Consider the following 23,106-nt stretch of genomic DNA (forward strand, 5'->3'; position numbering starts at 1 on the left):
ATTTATATGAATTATCGAATTTTTTGATTTTTTTAAGGATTTTTCTGAATTTTCATTTTTTTATGATTTTCTGAATTTTCTATTTTTTTATGAAATTTTCGAATTTTTATAAATTTTCTAAACAATTTTATTTTCCCATCGGAAAAATGAACTGAACCGAACCGGTTCAGACCGGTCCGACCAAAGCAGACCGGCCTAGCAGGCACCGGCTGACGCTCCGGCGAGCACGTTTCCAACTTTTTTCTTCTAGACAGATCGAACACCTTCTGGGCATGAAGCTAGTTTTAGCATTATCAAGGCCGCCACTTCGGACCAAGCTCCAGCGACCTTCCGATGTGTTTTTGGCCACTTCCTCATTTTCTAGATCATCTATCACACTCCCTCTAACCATCTAGCCCTATTGGTTCGCCATCAGACCATCACCGGCCGGAGAAAATCGAGCCAAAAAATGCTAACCTGCAACTATTCTAATCGGCTTATCTAATATCCAGATCAGCATGCAGGACATCCTAGCCATTTCTAACGATCACATATCACTCAAAACAATCAAAGAGAATCAGAAACACTAACTTGATCGGCTGTTGACCATTGGAAAGCATTCTGGCGAGGTTTGGGAGCTCCAATGTGGGTTTCATGGTGACCGACTCAATGAGAATGCGATTTCATCGATTCGAAAAGCAAGAAACAATGAAACATTATGATCAGAAACATGTTTTCAACCTCAACAATCTCAAAATCATAAAGAAACATGCATGATCAAGCGTGATAAAACTCAAGCACCTATTCTGGATTTTTATCAAACGATGACCATGAACAAACTTTACCTTCTTCGCCAGAGCTTGATTATGAAATTTCGAACCAAATGGTGACCGTAGGGTGATTCCTTGACACCTGCTTTCGAAGCTAATGAGCTCCGCTTCACCAGGAAGGTCCTGGATTGATCGGCCGGAACTCACTTTCAGGCCTTTGTGACCAGCTTTACACTGATCACCTGGGGAGGATGTTCTCCTTGAACGATCGATTCGCCAGTGCCGTTCAATCGATCGACGCCAGTCACTCAATCAGGAGACCTCAACTCCCTTCTCTCTTAGTCAGTCTCTCTCTCTCTCTCTCTCTCTCTCTCTCTCTCTCTCTCTCTCTCTCTCAGGATTTTCGTCCAGCACCTTCTCCTCGTGATAACAACTTTTTTCTGATTTTTTAACCCTCTTCCCCGAGTCGGTTCTTGGCTCTAACCAACCTCCGAGTTGGCTATAATATATGAGGATGGACAGTTGGAGAATCTCTAGCTGTTCGATCCATTTAGCATGTGCTCGATTAGCCAGAGTAGGTCGGTGAAGACGCGGCTCCGAACAGATATTTTCTCCTTTCCCGTACAGGCAAGTTAGTCGGGCGAAGGGGAAGACCGACCCGGGTTGGTCCAAATTCGTAAATTAAACCCTATTTTGACCCAATTTTTCAAATTTAATCCCAAAATTGAATTCCTTAGCACATTTTGCATCAAGATATGGGATTTGTACCAATTTTGTTACAATTAGACCCAAAATTTCTCAAATTTGAATTCGTATTAATAGGGTTTTTGTTCATTTCAGTGTCCAAATGACCTAATTAGGCAAAATTGAGGTCAAAATTGAATTACCCATGACTTATTAACCCTAGGGAAGGTATGGGTCTTGATTGAAAATTTCAAATTGAATGGAATCCCCAATTTGGGTCTTAAAATCCCTAATTTCCAATTAATTTTTGGGCCTTTTCAATTTCTTGGTCAAATTTTGCAATTGGACCGACCAATATGCAACTCAAGGTCCCAAAATCAATTGTTGTGAAGACACTATAGCCTAAAAATGACTAGAAACGATTTAATTGGATTTTTGGCTCAATTAGGGTATGAAATTACCCAATTTTGGGAAAAACATATCCCCAACTGAAACTTTCTAAAATTGAAACTTCAGTGATGAAATTGGAATTAAGAGAAGACTAATGGCTATTTTTAATGGAATTTTTTAATTCCATTTGGTATTTTTCTTGATTTTTCACTCATTTTAGCCAAAAGAAATTAAGGAAAAATTCACGAAAATTCTAAAAAAATTATTTTTATTTAGAAATAGGTTCCTAAGTGTGGCCAAGGTTTGTAATCCTAATTTTTTGATTTTATTTGAAATTGAAAACTTTGACTAAAAGTCAGGTGTCAACACGGTGTTGACAACTTTCCACACACTATAGGCGCCGATAAGAGCTTTCATTCTAGTTGCCCAATTAATATAATTTTATTTGGTAAGACGAGGGTATTGAAGAGGAAGCTGATTGTTTGTTGAGGCCATGATCACAAACCATAAGCTCTGATACTAATTTGTTGGGATAAATTCGAAGGTGAAACACTCACAACTCGAGAGAAGGAGACAAAGAGGCCTTATTCACCTTATCAGTAACTCCTTATCGGTTTCACCTTATCAAAATAATTACAAGACACGCCTATTTATAGACTTGTTACATGACTCTTAGACTTACTCTTAAATGACTCATAAATGAACTCTACCGTTCCGAGGAGATAGGTTTCTAGGAATTTACACAACATTAACTAGACCTAAAAACACGTAAGGTCAAGACATAGAAATATGAATAGACTCTTTGAAAAAACAACCCTACAATAAAGATTCTTCTTGAATGTGTGCACCACTCTTGGAAGTCGAACGGCCTTTGGTAACTTGTTTAATGAATCGGCAACTTCCAGTGAATTTGGTTTAATTTCTAACATTATCTAAATGCGCCAAACATCCAAGGGACAATCATATTGCAAAGTCAAATAAACCTAAGCTATCAGGAAATAAGCCGGCTATATATATTAAGCATTTTTATAATCTCGGTCTAATTTACAGGCCAACTGTACACAAAAGGCAAAGTAGATTTTCTTCATTTAAAATTCATGAACTCATACTCTTCAATCAGTCTTCGATTATGAACGAGGAAAAGCTTCCTCGTTGTCATGTGCCCCACTTCAAGCACCTGAAAAACGCCAGCAGAAGATGGGGCTCATATGCCGAGGAAAAAGCCGTTCAAGAAGGCGCTGGATGCACCGTTTGCGCCAGAAAATACTGCATCAATGCCATTGATCTTAACTAACTTGATCTATCAAATAACTAGAATCTACAAAGGCACATAGGTGCTTGCTAATCATAATGCATTAGGAAATTGAATAGAGAGGCTGTTTCTGTACATCAACAGTCCGTCCCAATCCTTATCTTCCCAGTTCATGAGGTTCCTTAAAAATTTCTGATGATGGCGTGTATACGGAGAATTGGAGTAGGATAGATTATAATCTCTATGTAGTTCATTGGTTTCTGAAGGCAGCTCACTTTGTAAATGTACCATCATCTGGCGCGCGCTAGTAACTTGCCAAAATAAAGGTCGGCACATAAAAACATCAGGGAAAAAGTAAGCTTCTTTCATCTCGAACTGTAGATAGATTACACTTTAGGGGTGAGACAAATAAAAAATAAATCGGGACAATTTCTCATCTTCGGCGAGTTCTTTTCGAGATCCAGTCTTATCAGCAATAAACAGATCAAAGGCTCCCGGATTTTTAAACTTGTCGAGTTTAAATGCATCGGATTTTTAAACTTGTCGAGTTTAAATGCATAGGCAATCGAGGGTTGTTGCACTATGTGTGCTTACTCATGTCACTGATAAGAGTATATGACCCAAGTTACTTACCGATGAAGTGTAGCATCAACACCAAAATACGGCACATATCATTAAAAAGCATAATATCTGAGTCATTCCATTTATTGGGAATGATGTCATGCACAGAACAACAAATGCATCGAATGTGAGGGGTCTCTCATGTTTTATGTCATAAATCTTTCAACAATTTACGCTGGTAAGGCCACGACTTTTAGAGGTTGAGCTCTCTGCACACTGATCCCGAACTTGTCTTCCGTGTTCATATTTTCCGGTGTGACACGGTCTTCGAGCCTCCAATTAAATGCGTTAATGAGCGCACCCAGCATCAGATGTAACATTCTCGTGGCCAACGGCAATCCTGGACAAATTCGCCTGCCACCACCAAACGGTACAAGCTCGAAATTTTTTCCCGGGAGATCTATGTCAGATCCTAGAAATCTCTCCGGCACAAACTCATTTGGATTGACCCAAACGCTAGGATCTCTTCCTATAGCCCACGCATTGATAAGAACTTGTGCACCCATTGGAATGGTGAAACCGCTATAAGTCTATCAGCTTCAGGCTTGCGCGGGAGAAGTGGAAATGGTGGGTGAAGTCGGAAAGTTTCTTTTACGATAGCTTGTAAATACGGTAAGAGAGGTATATCGACTTCCTCCATCTGGTTGCCTTTGCCAATGACTTCATGGAGCTCGGTTTGAGCTTTTGATAGCTTCTCTGAGTTGCGAAGTAGCTCCGCCACTGCCCACTCTAGAGTACTTGAAGTGGTTTCGGTACCGGCAGCAAAAAAATCCTGTGGTCATCATTGCAACAAACATAAGAGCATGATAAGTACTCAGGACGGGAAGATTTAGATTCATTATTTGCAGCGAAAGAAGTGAAACAAGTACAACCGGAGTGAAATAGAGGAATACTTTTGATTCCATATGGTGGTTCTATTAATGCTCAGTGCTAACTAATCACGGATAAATTATACGAAAAACAATAAAAACAAGATTGTCATGCATGGCAACGGTGTTTTCTCCTAGTTAGACAATGATGGCACGTGAATAAAAATATTGTTCTACAAATCAGATAGTAACAAAGAGAAGCTTGAATACCAGAAACAGCTGATTCACTAGAGAGATGTCCACGTCCTCACTCTTCTCTTCCACTACATCAAGAAGAGCATCCAAGACATCGTTGCTAGTAACTGAACCAGACTGCATCATCAGCTGCCACCTTTTCTTGATGAGAACATCGAAGATATCAAACATTTTGCCAAAATACAATTCCGCTGCTTCAAACCCTGTGGATCAATCTTCTTCAGCACAAAAAAGTAATCTGCAAGGTTTGGCTTTCCAACCTCGGCCATGATTTGCCACACCGCCTCTTTCAACTCTTTAGCTGAATTTGAAGGGTACATCATGTCCAATGAGAAAACCGTGTTCGACAGAGAGTTGAGGCTAGTCCTAAAAGGCGCCTCGCCAATGTCTATAGCATCGCCATTGTGCGCACATTTCTGAACGTAACAGACAAGCTCTTCCACTTTCTTGCTGCGAAGGTGCTGGTTGGAATCCAGTTATTTACTGGACAATAGATGTGTGTTGTATATTTTTCTAAGGTTTCGAAAGAGAAGCAAAATGGGTATCCAAGGCAAGCCGAGTTGATTGTGGTTTTGCGCCGTGATGGTATCAGGAATCGTTCGATTCAAGAAGATAGCATCATGCGTTTGGAGGATTTCTTTGCCTAGCGTTGGAGAAGAAACGACAACTGTGGTTGTTGGAAGCGAGTGTCGGGAGAATCGACTAACCTGTTCAATGCACTCCAAACCATTTCCAGGATCGTACGTTGAATCACCAGCGAACGATGAATGAATCTACTTCACGTTGGTCCGAATACAATCACAAGGAAAGTATTCTTGTTCCACAGCGTTAATGCCGATTGTCTTTTCAAAGTAGATACGGAATCCTTATATGTCGTTCTTTGATGAAGAGAGGAGAGAGAGAGAGAGAGAGAGAGAGAGAGAGAGAGAGAGAGAGAGAGAGAGAGAGAGAGTTCTGTTCTTCAGAATTTACTTATCTCTTGTTCGATATTCTGATACTGAGGAAGTTACCTTAACTTCCCTTAAGAAAATCCCCTCGCACCTCTTCAAAAGGTGTCTCTCAGACACACTTCTTATTAGAGCAAATGGTGTCCCTTGGACACACATATCATGGGCGGACCGACGAAATATAACATCTCCCACTCGCACATGATAGGCTTGATGATGCTCTATCAAGAACATAAGGCATTCAACATTCATCTACCTTAGAAACAATTCATACTGGCAAGAAAGCCGTGCGACCAGTGAGTACACCTGCACTTGGGAGCTCTAATTATGCACCTGTTAAGGACAACATAATGACTACAACCCCAAAAAGAAATAAACAATTAATGTCTCACAGTACCCCAGACATATTTTGTTACATCAATCCAAGTATACCTATCCTTTAAAGGCTATACTTGACTTTTCTCAAGAACACCGTGTATTTACAATTATTTCCGAAGCCATTGAAGGTGAAATAATTGGTCGACCGGTAAACACATGTGATAGATGTAAAACAATAATAGTCTTCCTTCGCACTCATGTCTCTCTTCGTTTCAGAACAACTGCTTTCCTAGACACGTCCCATAAAGTCATATCTATTCATGACCGCCGGTAACATGCTAAAGTAGCAACATTGATCTTCTACTTTGAGAACATAGTCAGAAGTAACATAGGATACAAAGTAAGGTAAATTATAAATTACCTTAAGGACTCACACGATGAATAAATAGGGATAATTGTACTCATCTCCCTTATTTGTCGAATAAAGCACATGTAGTATGAATTACATGCTATAGTGGATTTCTCTTTCTATAAGAGCGTATGTCATTTATTAATCATATCCACTATACGGATCTTAGCCTAAACATGGTCACGTTCTTCTCACGTACTCATGTTTAGCCTGAGTGCTATATCAGCTCGCTTTCCACAGCGCCCAATTTAGTACTCGCATCCGGCTACCTTCAGGCATACATGATTGTGGGAATATCATGTTCAGTCTTATCACATACGAATAACAGACCTCATCTTGATTCCAATCAAGGCGACATTAAATCGTTTTATGTACTAAACTGCTCTTTCAGCATTTATAGTACATATCGTCTCATCTCAACCCGCTTACTATAGCGTTTAAGGTGATTGCTCGTGTGAGTGAGCCAATCATTGTCTCATGACATACCTTTCAACAATATATGTGTGTTTGTGCTAGTCTCATAACATTGTACTAATTGATAAAACATCAATTCATTAACAAACAAGTACAATACATATACACACATAATCCAGTGATTCTCAACAATATTACATATCACAATCACAATCACAATCTACGTAATCCTAGAGACATCCTGTGGGTCAAGAACACGTCTCTAGGAACAGCCTTCGTAAATGGATCAGCAACCATCCTGTTGGTTGAAATATATTGCAGGATTACTTCCTTCTGCGCTATTATATCTCTGATGAAGTTATTCTTTATGTCAATGTGCTTCGTCCTACCATGGTACTTAGGATCTTTCACATAGGCAATGGCTGCTTGATTATCGCAATATACTGTCACTGGTCTTAGGACATCAGTGATAATGGCTAAATTTTTCAAGAAACGTTTTAGCCATACTGCTTCTTGCACTGCAGCAGAACATGCAATAAATTCTGCCTCCATCGTAGATAAAGATGTGCATGTCTGTTTTTTGCAATTCCAAGAAATTGCACCATCATTAAGCAAGAACGCATATCCAGATGTCGATTTACGCTCATCTAGGTCTCCTCCCCAATTAGCATCGGAGTATCCTAATAAACGTAGATCACTCCCTTGATAGCAAAGTCGATAGTCCATAGTACCTTTCAATTATCTCAGGATCCTCTTAACTGCTTTCCAGTGTGCTGAACCAGGATTTGATTGATATCGGCTCACTAACCCCACAGCATGATATATGTCGGGTCGAGTACACATCATAGCATACATCAAACTTTCGACAGCACTAGCGTAAGGAACAATTACCATTTCTTTCTTTTCTTCTGGAGTCTTAGGACACATCTTAGTACTCAGGCCTTCACCTTGCATGATAGGGGTATCAATGGGATTACAGTGCTGCATATTGAAGCGTTCAAGAATCTTCATTATATAAGACTCTTGTGACATAGCAAGGAGTTTCTTTGATCGATCTCTTTCAATCTTAACTCCCAATATATATGCAACTTCTCCCATGTCCTTCATTTCAAAATTAGAGGACAACCATTCTTTTATGGTTATAACCAAACCCTTGTTATTCCCAGCCAACAGTATATCGTCCACATAAAGAGATAAAATCATAAATTTATCCTCGGACCGTTTGATATACACATAGTGATCCTCTTCGATCATCGTGAACCCAAAAGAAGTTATGGCTCGATGAAAACGAAAATACCACTGTCTAGACGATTGCTTAAGGCCATAAATTAAGCGATGAAGTTTACAAACTTTACGCTCTTGACCTTCAGCAATGAAACCTATCGGTTGCTTCATATAGATTTCTTCATCTAGTTCTCCATTGAGAAATGCTGTCTTTACATCCATTTGATGTAATTCTAAGTCCAAATGTGCAACAATGGCTAGGATAAGGCGTATGGAGGCAAACCTTACAACTGGTAAAAAAGTTTCCTCATAGTCTATACCCTCTTGTTGAGTATAGCCTTTCACCACAAGGCGAGCCTTATACTTTTCAATGGATCCATCCGCCCTTCGCTTAATCTTGAAAATCCATTTGTTTCCAATAGCCTTGCGATCGGGTGGTAGATCAACCAAGTCCCAGACGTGGTTTGTTCTCATAGATTCCATTTCGTCTTCCAAAGCTTTTCTCCATTCTTCATTGTCAGGAGATGAGAGAGCCTCTTGAACTGTTTTAGGCTCCGCATCGTCTTGTGGAGAAATCATAAATGCTTCCCCTTCAATCTCAAATCGACGACGGGGAATACTTTTACGATTACTTTTACGCAACTGAACTTCTTGAGAATTCAGTTTGCCAGGCGACGCTACACTCCCACTAGGTCTTGTATGTTGAGGTAAATCTGTATTTTCTTCAATAACATTAGTGGGTGTGTTATCGGGATCTTCCATCTCATGTAATTGGAAGTCCTTATCGATCTCACCTCTACTAGGAAAATCGTCCTCCAAGAATATGACATCTCGTAACTCCATTTCAGTCACACTTCCATCAGCTTGTTCACCTATGAACACGTACCCTTTGGAGTGTTCGGAGTATCTAATAAAGATACACTTCTTCCCTCTAGAGCCTAATTTTCCATATTTATGAGAAGAATCATGAACATATGCTGCACACCCCCAAGGTTGTAGATTACTTAAGTCTGGTTTCCTACCTGTCCACAATTCATAAGGGGTGGAAGCAACTGACTTAGAGGGCACACGATTAAGTATATAGGCAACAGTCAATAACGCATCTCCCAAATATGAAACGGGTAGATTTGCCTGCGCCATCATAGACCTAACCATTTCCAATAGGGTTCTATTCCTTCTCTCTGCAACGCTATTTTGTTGCGGAGTACCAGGAATAGTCAATTGTCTTACAATTCCCTTTTCATCACAAAGAGCCTTGAATTGCTCAGATAGATACTCACGTCCGCGATCTGTTCTCAATGCATTTATTGTTTTGTTCAATTGATTCTCTACCAAAGCTATAAACCGCCTAAAGCAATCCAATGCTTCGGACTTATGGGAGATCAGAAAAACATAACTGAAACGCGTTATGTCATCTATAAAAGTGATGAAATATGAGGCTTCATGCCTCGCCCTCACATTTAAAGGACCACAAATGTCAGAATGTATAAGTTGCAATGGAAGTTCAGCTCTGGTTCCTTTACCAAATGATTTTCTAGTTATTTTTCCCGCTAGACAATGTTCACATACGGGTAGTTCAACATTAGCGAGTGACCCCAATAGGCCTTCTCTTGCTAATCGTTTCATTCTTTGTAACCCAATGTGACCCAGTCTAGCATGCCAAGTACTTGCATCAATCTCCACATTATTAGAAGATGCAATTAAAGAAAAACAACCATCAACATTAACTTTGTACACATCATAGTCAATGTCTAATACCATAAAACCATTCAATACATAACCAGAACCGTAATAAACTGTTCTAAACAAAATGTCAATACAATCACCATGAAAATTAAATACATAACCTAAGCCAAGAAGAACAACTACAGAGATCAAGTTTCGCCGAATATCTGGAGCATAGAGGACATCATGTAGGAATAGGTTTCAACCACCACAAAAGGTTAATTTACATGTACCGATACCCTTCACTTCAACTCTTGAGTTATTTCCAACATATATCCATCTTCTTCCAGGCTGTATCCGACGATACTCCACAAATGCTCCTCGGTCTCTAGCTACGTGGTCTGTTGCTCCTGAGTCTACAGTCCACATTGGATGAGATTCAGCAAGCATTACAGTGCTAGAAACAAAAGCATTACTCAAAGTAATGGAGTAACGTGGTACCTTTTTCGGCTCAGTGCATTCACGAGCGAAGTGGCCCAATTTACCACAATTGTAGCACATCGTCTTGGCCTTGTCCTTCTTCCCGCCACGCTTCTTGCGTCGGAAAGTCTTGGCTCTCTTGGGTACCTGATCAATCTCTTTTCCTTTGTTGTTGAATTTATGGTTCCTCTTGCGCTTAAAGCCCGAAGCTTTGCCCGAACCTGATTCAGCAACATAAGCATGGGTAGAGGATTTTGCAGCCTCTAGGCGCTCATCTTCTAATTCCAAATGACGCGCAATATCGTCAAAAGTGACGATATTCTCATTATGCATCATATTGATTTTCATATGTTCCCAGCTCTCAAGAAGAGACCTTATAACAGTCTAAACTTGCTGTTTGTTAGTTAAGGTATGACCTACTGACTTCAGCTCACGTATCATGTTTGACATCTCCCGAAGATGCTGCCTCATCAATAGATTTGAGCGCTTCCGGTATGTGTCAAATTTGATGGTGAGTCGCCTCAACTTAGTGGCAGACGTACCCCCAAACTTATTTTTCAAGACAATCCACATTGCTTGAGCTTTGTCATAACTTTCAAACTCACACATGAGTTCATCTTGCATACAACTCAACAACGTGATGCGAGCAATGCTATTTTTCTTTTTCCAAGTTTGAAAAGTTTATTGATCTCTTCTGTGTTGAGTAGAAGTTCCATGCGCAGGTTCATCCATGGTGTGGTTGAGGGTTTCCAAAATCTCTTGCTCCTCAAGGATATACTGAATTTTTTGGTGCCAAATATGATAATTGTCACCGTTCAGCTTTTCACCCTTGTTGAGGTCAGCCACAATGGCCTTGGATGCCGAAGCCATAATCAATTTCTACTACACATTGACATAATAAACATAGAATCAATACTAGCACATATTCCACATAAATACACATTTTAATTTGCAGCAAAGACAAACTAAATTAATGATAATTCAACAGAAGATATCGAAACGAAAGTTCACTATGTTTCCAATCAGCTTCGACGTACAATTGTTCTACTATCATTAACTTGTTTAATTTGCGCAAATTTTAAGTTCTAGGTGAGAACTCCTTTGACTTCTACCAACCTACGAACTCCCACTTGAAAAAAACGATTATCATACATCATGCAATGATCGCATTCTCTCATACAATTATAAACAACAGCATGATGTTAACCAAAATACAGGTAATTCAAGCAGAATACAAGTAAATAAAAAATGGATCTCCAACCGTTGTTTGAGTCAGCTCGGAACTGAAATTGCAAGCACGTTAAACCTTATAAACATGCCATCAATGAACCATGCTCTACATAATCTTTATGTGGTCATTTACATGTAAGCCAGCTTCTGTATTTCCAAAATCATAATTAAATACAAGTAAAATTGGGTCGGTAATTGGGTCGGGTCATCGGGTCGGGTCTCCAGACGGGTCGGGTCGGCCGGTCGTCGGAGGTGGGTTCGCTGGCCAGATGACGCCATCAATGCGTCAGCATGTCGGTTACCGACAGTTTTGCTGACGTCATCGATGACGTCAGTACGCGCCGGTTGGCGACATGCGCATGGCTTTCACTCCTTAGCATTACCAGCGTGTGGCCGCGTGTGGCGGCGCGTCCAGAGGTTTCCGGCGGCATTCGACCCGCCATTCTGCTCGTCTCGACGAGTTCTTTAACTCTGTATAATAATATATTATTTTTAATGAAACATAAATATTCGATACAGTGTCAAACAGAACGGCGTTCAACCTCCAAACCCGTTCGTCGCGTCCGATCTCGTTTTCGACGATTCATGTTGCAATTTCCGAGCAATGAACATCCAGACGTTATGAATTCTCTCGATCCCCATATCAAACAACAAGCGAAAAAATTCAACGGAAAAACAAGGCAAAGATCATAACCTGGCTCTGATACCAATTGAAGGAAATAAAAGTGTCGGGAATGACTAACCTCTTTCGATTCTTGACAAACGAAATACCCAGGAATGTACGTTGAATCACCAGCGAACAATGAATGAATCTACTTCACGTTGGTCCGAATACAATCACAAGGAAAGTATTCTTGTTCCACAGCGTTAATACCGATTGTCTTCTCAAAGTAGATACGGAATCCTTATACGTCGTTCTTTGATGAAGAGAGGAGAGAGAGAGAGAGTTCTGTTCTTCAGAATTTACTTATCTCTTGTTCAATATTCTAATACTGAGGAAGTTACCTTAACTTCCCTGAAGAAAATCCCCTCGCACCTCTTCAAAAGGTGTATCTCAGACACACTTCTTATTAGAGCAAATGGTGTCCCTTGGACACACACATCATGGGCGGACCGACGAAATATAACAGTGGTTAAAAAGCCGAGCTGAAATTTCATTATGGGGCCGTAAGTGCGAGCGAGCCCGACAAGAGACTTGTGGGGAAGCTTTCCGAGTTTGAGGTGGTTACCGATGAGCAGAAGAGGCCGCAGACCGGGTGGGAGGTTGGAGGGAGCCTTTTTGATTCTCGTTGCGACAAAAGAGAGAGCTTGGATCAAGCCCCACAGAAGTGAAGGCACAAATCAAGACTAAGTAATCCATGGCTGGGGCTTGCCTCTTTGTGAATCTAAAGAGGTATATGTTCATCTGTTTCTTCTATTATATAATGCATTTCTTGCTGCTTTCTCTAGAGCAGTACCATCGCTTTCACTCGAGCCTAACTTTTTTGTCATCATTAGCCCTCAAAATTCTGCTATTTTTTACCTCATAAAAGATAATGCTGCTCTTGGTTCTATACAGACAGGCTGCTTTCAATCGGGTCATTCGTCTCTTTGTTGTTATGAGTAACGGGGGTTGACATGATTCAGAACTTCGAAAACTAAGATTTCCGATTAAAATTGACATAATTGTTTTGGTATAATATGAGATTTATAAATTTTGCATATTTTGAATAACTAAACTAAAAAGCAAAGAGGTCATTTGACGCTAGAAGTCTTGCAGTTCATAGATATTTGTGTTTTCTTTGTTTTGCAGAAGCGAAAACGGACCGATTCAATAGGTGGTTGTTATGAATCTACACTAATAAAGTCACGGAACGCAGACAAAGAAGGATATGTTATTGGTAGATCCATCTCATGCATCCTTTCCTACCAAGCAGGGGCTAGTTCCTCTTTACTAATGAACCGTCACTGCCGCGGCCTGCCTACAAAGATTCATTGTGATGGCGGTGTTAAGATATATGTCTCAAGTTTGAACTCGTGCATGAGATCCAACCCACCTTGAAGGATACAGATCAATCCGAACGATTTCGGAAGTGTTACAGAGACCGCTTCACGTGACATATAATGAGTTGTTCCTTTCGGTCTTTTAGGACTATTTTGGCCACACATTGCAGCCCCCATTTGAGCACATATTGGGGATACCCTTTCAACTGAAACTGGGGTCGGTCAGATAAGATAAGGAAAAGCATTTGGGTTTTCTTATTGGGTTAATTTCACGAAAACCTCAAATTAGTACACCTGTGACAAATTTACCCTAAATTAATTTTTTGACCATAAAAAAGTCCAAATTTGTACACCTGTAATAAATTTACTCTCCGTTAGTTTTCATTAAATTTTACGGTTAAATTGTTAAGTTGGATGACACGTGGTAGTTGACAGGTGTACCAGTTTGGGGTTTTACCTCCGTTTATCATAGGTGTACTAGTTAGGATTTTTTGTGGTCAAAAAATTAATTTGGGGTAAATTCATCGTGAGTGTACCAATTGGGATTTTTTATAGTCAAAAACTTAGTTTTGAGTAAATTTATCATAGATGTACTAATTTGAGATTTTTCATGGTATTAACTTTGACTCGTTCTATTAGCTACACAATGATGACTCCCACATGTCACAAGTCAAGCTCTCTAGCTGCAAGTAGAGCTCCCTCCTCATAATCGCAACAATGGAGAGGAGCTCAATATAAGAAGTACAAAAGCGAGAGAGTGGCTCTGGGTTCTTAGCCGTGAGAAGAGCTCTCGAGACTCAGTGATATTTGAATGGAGAATCCTACGTCCAACCAAGGAGTTTTTTCGTGAGGCTAAACAATGTGGGTCTGAGTGTAATGTAGGGGTGCGAAACATTTGAGCATCTAAACAAGAGTAACCTTGTAACTCGCCAATTAATGAGTGACTCATTTCCGGCTTGCTTTCCTGTAGAGTAGGTTTCGATACTCAAATCGAACCAGGTAAATCTCTCGTATTCTGTATTATTCCTCGTCAATTTGTATTTGACTTGAATTGCAAATTCAATTAACTTCCACATTTGTTTTGCAACAAGTAGCTTTTGGGTAAACTAAAAGACATCCGAACTCTGAAATTAGTAACAGATATTGGTAGAGATTCAGATCACACATAGAATTTCTACTCAGCGCTCAGGAGATCTTTTTCCTTGGGGCCGTAAAACAAGGTGAACAAAAATCAGCCGACATGTATTGTTTATTGGTGGGGTTACTATTTCTAGTTTGGTTACTCTAAAGAGCAGATGGTGGTACATTTACGGACACAACCCTGCCAATGGTGGTACATTTACGGACACAACCCAGCCCACCGGTCACAGCCATTCACCACCAGCTCAAACTTCCACACTAGCCGCATCAAACAAATGGACGGAACACGTAGAGTAAGAAAACAAAGCTGGCAAAATCACTTGAATGAATCTTTACTCGGGCCATTGATTCAACATCATCGCCTCAACAACAACCACCGTCGATAACCCCCGAGAACGTAGAACCCAAGACGAAGAGCCGTTCGATTGTTAAATAAATAAAAAACTGTGAAAATCCACCAACGTGACTTAATCCGGACCAATATGCTTTCAGTTTAAACAAAAACGAGACTAACTTACACTGGATTTTAAGGGCATTTCATCAGCCAACATGTGGCGAGAACAGAGTGAGGAGAAGATATTTACCATTTTTTAGAGCTCCAACCCAGATCTAGGCCAAAACAATCATCAGGAAATGCTTGACATCAAAGAAAACAACCCAGTTGGACACAAAACACTTAAGAGCCCTAGCGACCGAGCTTGACTCATTCTTTAAACAGAACAGGGAAGAGTAAGAGGGGCTCGTAAGGGCGAGCGTTTAATCTCATAGACTCCTACCCAGCTGGAAGACGACGGCTATAGGGCGAGTTCGAGATGAGTCAAACTATGGCCAGCCGCCTATAATTGTCTCCGAGCCAAGATCCTTAGGAAGAGAACTCAAACAAAAAGACCAAAAGGATTCACTGGAAATGATGGAACCTGGGCGAGAGAGAGCTCGTGAGAAGGCAAATGCCGACGGGAGGTCGTCGGATGGCGACGGCAGACACGGCTGGTCGGGCCTCACCTGTGGCGGGCGACGGTGACCCTTGCTCAAGTGAGGCCAGCCCGCATGGCCATGGCCGATAGTCAGTCACCGGCGAAAGGAAGAAGAAAGGAAAAAAGAAAAGAAAGAAAAAAATCAGAAAAAATAATTAAAAAATAAAAAAATATTAATGACACTGAACAAAATAGCAACGTGAGCCATGCATAAATTGTTTTGGCCCACAATTCTCCATAAAAATTTTCCAAGTCTGAGGTTGACTTTCATCATTGGTGGTTCCTTGCACCAAATCATTGATCCGTCACGTCATTCTTCTACGCCAGAATAGGCGCAATGAAAATATTTTGCCAAACTTTTGACGAATTTTGACTTTACTTTGATGTGAGTATTTTATGACACTAGTCAAAATAGCAACGTGAGCTTTGCATTCAACATGCAACTTATTTTGATTACTTACCTAACGAATCCCTCCACTGGATGTCACTGCGTAATATCTACCATATGGATCACATTCAACATGAAAGTAACGTGAGTATTTAATGATACTGATCAAAACAGCAACGTTAGCCCTGCATTCAACGGGCAACTTATTTTGACCGATTACCTAACGAGTCCCTCTACTGCACGTCACTAGGAAAGATCTACCATATGGATTACATTCGAAATTAAAGTAATGTGAGTATTTAATGACACTAACCAAAATAGCAACGTGAGCCTTGCATTCAACATGTAACTTGTTTTTATTGATTACCTAACAAATCCCTCTAGTGCACGCTACTAGGACAGATATACCATATGGATTGCCGAGAAATCAAATTCAAAGATAGTTTTGAACTTTCTAACTTTTACCTAAGGATACCCTAAGGGCCAGTGTCTTCCATTAAGTTTTTATCACAAAATGTCATCAAAGCCTACGACCTCAGCTAAACTTTACTAATATATTGATTCAATCCAAGCTACATCTGTTTGATATAGGTTGAAGGTTAAGTTGTACAATATGCTAAGATTTCAAAATGCAGTAAAGGTTTCGGCACGTCAAACAAAACCATAGCACAACAACGACTACACTATGGACACTTAATTAGCTGCCCTCTTTACCTCTCAATCAGTAGGTTGCGGCTTCAAGAGATTTTTCATTTAGAAACTAGAGGCCATATCACTACAAAAAAACAAGGATTTAGCCACGGAAATTTGCGACGAATTATTTTTCGTGGCTAATTGCGACGCAAATTGCGACGAATATATTTTCCGTCGCAAATTAGCCACGAAAAATAATTCGTTGCAAATTTCCGACGAATTTTGCGACGAAAAAAAATTCGTGGCTAATTTGCAACGGAATCTGCCACGGAAAAAAAATCGTCGCAAATTTGCGACGAAATTTACCACGAAAAAAAATTCGTGGAAAATTTGCGACGGATTTTCCCACGAAAAAAATTCGTGGCTAATTTGCGACGGAATTTGCCACGAAAAATAATTCGTGGCTAATTTGCGACGGAATTTGCCACGAAAAAACATTCGTCGCTAATTTGCGACGGAATTTGCCACGAAAAAAAATTCGTGGCTAATTTGCGACGAAATTGCCGACGAATGTTTTTCCGTTTCTAATTTGTGACGAAAAATAAATGTCGTCGCTAATTTGCGACGAAATTTACCACGAAAAAAAATTCGTGGTTATTTTGCGACGGAATTAGCGACGAATTGTTATTCGTCGCTAATTCTCCTCTACTTGTAGACCCAATTTCTCTCTCTCTGCTAATTCTTCTTATCCCTATTAGCCGTTCTCCCTTCCTCTCCCTATTCGCTGTTATCCCTTCCTCTCGATAAATCTCTCCGCACGCACAAAAATCTATCTCGGTGAACCTTTTCTACTGGTAAGTGGTGTGATTAATTTGGGCAAAACTATTTTCAAATTTTTGTTATTTTATTGAGTTTTTTTTTCTCTTTTTTTTTTCTGACTTCGTCGCCAGTCGCCGGTCCGGCAACCGGCGACTGGCGACCGGCGAGGCTCGCCGGCCATGGGCGGGGCCGCTGGACCTCGCCCAGATCTGGGCGAGGCCGAGCAGCCTCGCCATGGGGCCCGGCGCTGGACCTCGCCGCGAGGTCCAGCGGCGGCCATGGCCAGATCTGGACCTCGCGGCGAGGTCGAGCGGCGGCCACTGGACCTCACCGCGAGGTCCAGATCTGGCCGGCGAGGTCCAGATCTAGCCATGGCCGGCGAGGTCCAACTCGCCGGCCGGTCGCCGGACGGGCGACCGGAGAAAAAATTGAAGGAAAAAAAATTTGGGAAAAAAATTCGAAAAAAAAATTATTAAAAAAAAATTGGGGAAAAAAATTATTATAAAAAAATAAAATCTGAAGTCAATTTTTTTTTGTAGGTACGTATTCGTTTGAAAGTCTCGCGGATGAAGTGAACGTTGCAATTCTCATCAAATTGAGCACTTTGTACTACAAAGATTTCAGTCAAATACTTGGGTAAGTCAATTGTTTTAATTTTTTCAATTTCAAAATAATTGTTTAGGCAAAAATAAAATTTTAATTTTTAGAATTTTATGGTTTTAATATCGAAAATTTTTTGGCATTAATATTTTACGAGATTTTGTTATTTTTATATAGACAATGCAAAGAGACAGGGCTTGGATGTATAATAAGAACTTACCTGGACGTCGAGGATTGACCGATGAGTTTCGTACTGGGTTGGAACTATTTTTGGACTTTGCTAGTAGTAAATATGAGTTGATGGATGGAAATAAGTTAAGGTGTCCGTGTAGAAAGTGCAGTAATGGTAAATTTCATGTATGTGATACAGTTAGAGAACATCTTTGTAGATTTGGGTTTACTCCGAACTACTATAATTGGACTTGTCATGGTGAACCATTTATATCTGATGAAGGATATCGAATAAGTGACCAATTTTCAGTTAGGGAAGAATGTAGCTATTATGACCAAATGAACCCATACCAGAGGATGGTGATTGATGCAGCTGGTCATAATTCAGATCCAAACCATGCAAGTACTAGTTTTACTCCAAGACTTGAACAATTTGAAGAGATAGGAGTAACAGGTTTTGATGAGAATATGTGTAATGAAACGTTTCCATCTAATCAGTTCTGGGAAGTGTTGAAAGCAGCAGATGAACCTTTATGGGCAGGTTGTGACAATCATACTCAGTTATCAGCGACAGCAAGATTGTTAAATATCAAGGCAGAGCATAATGTGTCTGAGAATTGCTTTAACTCTTTTGTTGAAGTAATGCGAGAAGCAATGCCTCCTGATAACATAATGCCAAGTGATTTTTACGATATGAAGAAGTTAGTGGATAACTTAGGTCTTCCAGTTGAAAGGATTGATGTATGTAGTAGGGGTTGTATGTTATATTGGAGAGATGATGAAAATGCAGAATCTTGCAAATTCTGTAGCCAACCTAGTTACAAGATTAACAGGAACATGAGGCAAGGTCGTAATCAGAAGCGTAGACCATGCAAGCAAATGTTTTATCTGCCCTTAATCCCCAGATTACAAAGGCTTTATGCGTCTCAAGCCACTGCTGAACACATGACTTGGCATGCAAATCATGAAACAGAAGAGGGTCTAATGTGTCATCCTTCAGATGCAGAGGCATGGAAACATTTTGATAGAACATACCCTGAATTTGCGATAGAGCCTCGAAATATTAGGTTAGGTCTCTGTGCTGATGGATTTGCCCCATTTGGAAAATCAGGGAAAAGTTATTCATGTTGGCCAGTTATCTTAACTCCGTACAATCTTCCACCCGGTATGTGCATGAAGACACCTTATATGTTTTTGACATTGATCGTGACCAGGCCGCAAAATCCGAAAAAGTTGATAGATGTTTATATGCAACCATTGATTGAAGAGTTACAACGGCTATGGAATGAAGGTGTCGTTACGTATGATGTTTCTACTAATCAAACATTTGTAATGAAGGCTGCTCTTCTTTGGACGATAAATGACTTTCCAGCTTATGGAATGTTATCTGGATGGAGTACAGCTGGGATCTTAGGATGTCCGATATGTTTGGAGATATCGAAGTCATTCAGATTAAGACATGGTAAGAAGCCTTGCTATTTTGACTATCACAGACAATTTGTGCCGACGAATCATACATTCAAAAGGAATAAAAAAGAGTTCATCAAGAATAGGATTGAAAGAACTCCTCCACCATTGAGGTTGACTGGTGATCAAATATGGGAGCGAGTGCAGGACTTTCCAACTGTTGTTGAAAACCCTCATGGCACAACTATTGCGTACGGAAGTGCACATAAGTGGACTAAACGCAGTATATTTTGGGATCTACCATATTGGAAAGCTCATCTTATTCATCATAATTTTGACGTTATGCACATTGAAAAGAATGTTTTCGATAATGTCATAAATACTGTGATGGATGTCACGGGAAAAACAAAAGACAACTTGAATGCAAGAAAAGATATGAGAGATATTTGTGATCGGCCAACATTAGATGTGGATGCAAGCAGGGGGACCAAAACCAAAAGCGGTTTATACATTGGATAAGGAGCAGAGACGAGTCGTTTGTCAATGGTTGAAATCTGTGCGGTTTCCTGATGGATATGCTTCAAACATCGGGAGATGTGTTGATTTGAACGAATGCAAGTTGACAGGATTAAAGAGTCATGATTGTCACATATTTATGGAAAGACTAATTCCAATAGCTTTGAAGGAACTTCTACCAAACTTTGTATGGGGCGCCATTACAGAGTTAAGTAATTTCCTCCATGATATTTGCTCAACAGTGTTAAAAGTATCACACATGGAGAAACTGGAGAGAGACATTCCAATTATTCTTTGCAATTTAGAAAGGATATTTCCTCCAGCGTTTTTTGATTCAATGGAGCATCTCCTAGTTCACTTGCCTTATGAGGCTAAAGTTGCAGGTCCCGTCCAATTTCGATGGATGTATCCATTTGAGAGGTAAAAAAATTTTCAAAATAAAATTCAAAATACTTTATTATATATTATGTTCTGATAAACTTCTTTCTATTGCAACAAGGTTCTTATATCATTTGAAGAAAAAAGTGAAGAATAAGGCATGTGTTGAAGCTTCAATTTGTAATGCATCTATTGTGGAAGAAGTGACAACATTTGCATCATACTATTTTGAGCCGCACGTGCAGTGCAAGAGGCGGAGAGCAGGAAGAAATGATGAGGGTCCCATCGATCCCAATTGCAAATCATTCTCTATTTTCAATTATCTCGGTCGACCAAGCGGCGCATGTCAGTTTCGTTGCTTAACAGGCGAAGAACGGCAAGCAGCCCATACCTATATTTTACTGAACTGTCCAGAAGTGAAGCCATACTTCCAGTAAGTGTATATTTTTGCAAATATATGTATTGCGTGTCAAATATTTACTAATATTTAAATGTAAATTGTTAATAGGATTTTTCAAAATTCAATGTATGGACTACCACCAAATGAGTTCGACCGTTTGTGCAATGAACAATTTGCAGCATGGTTCAAAACATATGTAAGTTGCCTATAGACCAAAACCAAGTTATTAATATTTTATACATCATTTAAATATATATTATTGACTTTGCGTGTGTAATCTTAGGTTCACAGTAATCATGATCAAGTTGAAGAGCAAGGATTACTATATTATCTGTCATGGGGTCCACAGTCAAGCATACGAAGTTGGCCAGCATATTTCATAAACGGGTACAATTTTCACACTCGAGAATATGGAATGGAAAAAGCCACAATGAATAGTGGTGTGTGTGTTCGGTCATCCAATTGTGGTAGTTCAAAAGATGATTTTTATGGCTTGTTGGATGAAATCATCGAGATAGAGTACCCCGGATCATTAATGCGGGTTGTGTTATTTAAGTGCATGTGGTTCGACCCCGTCAAAGGAACGAAAGTACATACGAAGTTTAATTTGGTTGAAATAAATCACAAGAAAAGGTATAAGAAATATGAACCATTTGTGTTGGCACAACAAGCAATTCAAGTATATTATGCATCATATCCTAGTTTGAAACGTGACAAAACTGATTGGTGGGCTGTATGTAAAATCAAAGCACGAAGAAAAATCGAGGAACACTGGAAGGATACAGCATATCAACAAGAGGAAGTTTATAATGCAGTTCAAACTGAGGAATATAACATTCCTACTCTACGAGATCCATGTGGAGCAATGATAGATGTAGATCTAACTGAAATTCGCGAATCAAATTTAGAAGGTGTTGCAGAAGCTGATTTTCAGACAGAGGATGATGATGATGATGATGATGATGATGATGACGACGACGACGATGACGATGATGATCACGATGATGACGACGATGATGATGACAATGATGACGATGATGCTGAACAAGAAGATTAAGATCAAGATGAAGACGAAGGTGAAGATGAAGATTTAGATTTTTGAGACTTTTTACTAATTATGTCGTAATTATTATTATTATTATTATTATTATTATTATTATTATTATGACAAAGTTTATTGTTGTTGTCATATTTATTATTGTTGTTGTTGCCGTAATTATTAGTATTGTTGTTGTTGTTGTTGTTGTTGTGGTAGTTATTATTATTATTATTATTGTAATTGTTGTTGAATATTATTATTGCTATTATTGTTAATGAAACATTATTGTCCGGAAAAAAAAAATGAATTACGCGAGTGTGGGATAGTAGAAATGAAATTCGTGGCTAAAATCTGTGGAAAATTTGCCACGAAATTTAGCCACGAATTTCATGAAAAAATCCCACTCACAAGGCTAAGTAATTTTTCATGAAAAGCCAAAAATTAATTTTACGAAATTCGTGGCAAAAATCCGTGGCAATTTACCACGGATTTCGTAAACAAAGGCCGTATGCATGATTTAGGCTTTTTTTAGGAAATTCGTGGCAAAAATCCGTGGCAAATTTGCCACGGATTTTAGCCACGGATTTTTTTAAAAAAAAAATCGTGTGCAGGCTTTTTGAGGAAATTCGTGGCAAAAATCCGTGGCAAATTTGCCACGGATTTTTTTATTAAACAAAAAATCTATTGTATTCTTTTTTTAGGAAATTCGTGACAAAAATCCGTAGCAAATTTGCCACGGATTTTAGCCACGGATTCTTTAAAAAAAAACTTCTGAAGGCTTTTTCAGGAAATTCGTGGCTAAAATCCATGGCAAATTTGCCACGGATTTTAGCCCCGGATTTTTTTTTTAAAAAAAATTCTATTGTATTCTTTTTTAGGAAATTCGTGGCAAAAATCCGTGGCAAATTTGCCACGGATTTTAGCCACGGATTTTTTAAAAAAAAAACTTGTGAAGGCATTTTCAGGAAATTCGTGGCTAAAATCCGTGGCAAATTTGCCACGGATTTTAGCCACGAAATCTATTGTATTCTTTTTTAGGAAATTCGTGGCAAAAATCCGTGGCAAATTTGCCACGGATTTTTTTCAATGTATGTGTTGGGTCTACGTTTGGGTCTGCTTCTGCTCTGTGCTTCTTCTTCTATGCTTCGCCACGTAGCCACGCCTACAAGCACGCTACGCTAAGCACGTGCTGCAACTTACGTGTTGGGTGG

The 23,106-nt window shown here is 39.6% G+C and overlaps 1 pseudogene; it reads right to left on the reverse strand.

The window, feature by feature from the left end:
• Positions 1-3,866: 3,866 nt before the first annotated feature.
• LOC115674128 (geraniol 8-hydroxylase-like) lies at positions 3,867-12,807 on the reverse strand (annotated as a pseudogene).
• Between the last annotated feature and the right edge of the window lie 10,299 nt (positions 12,808-23,106).

The sequence above is a fragment of the Syzygium oleosum genome, unplaced genomic scaffold, assembly GCF_021117445.2.
Source record: "Syzygium oleosum isolate NSW1041296 unplaced genomic scaffold, Sole_v2.1 Sole_v2.12, whole genome shotgun sequence".
Taxonomy (NCBI): Eukaryota; Viridiplantae; Streptophyta; class Magnoliopsida; order Myrtales; family Myrtaceae; genus Syzygium; species Syzygium oleosum.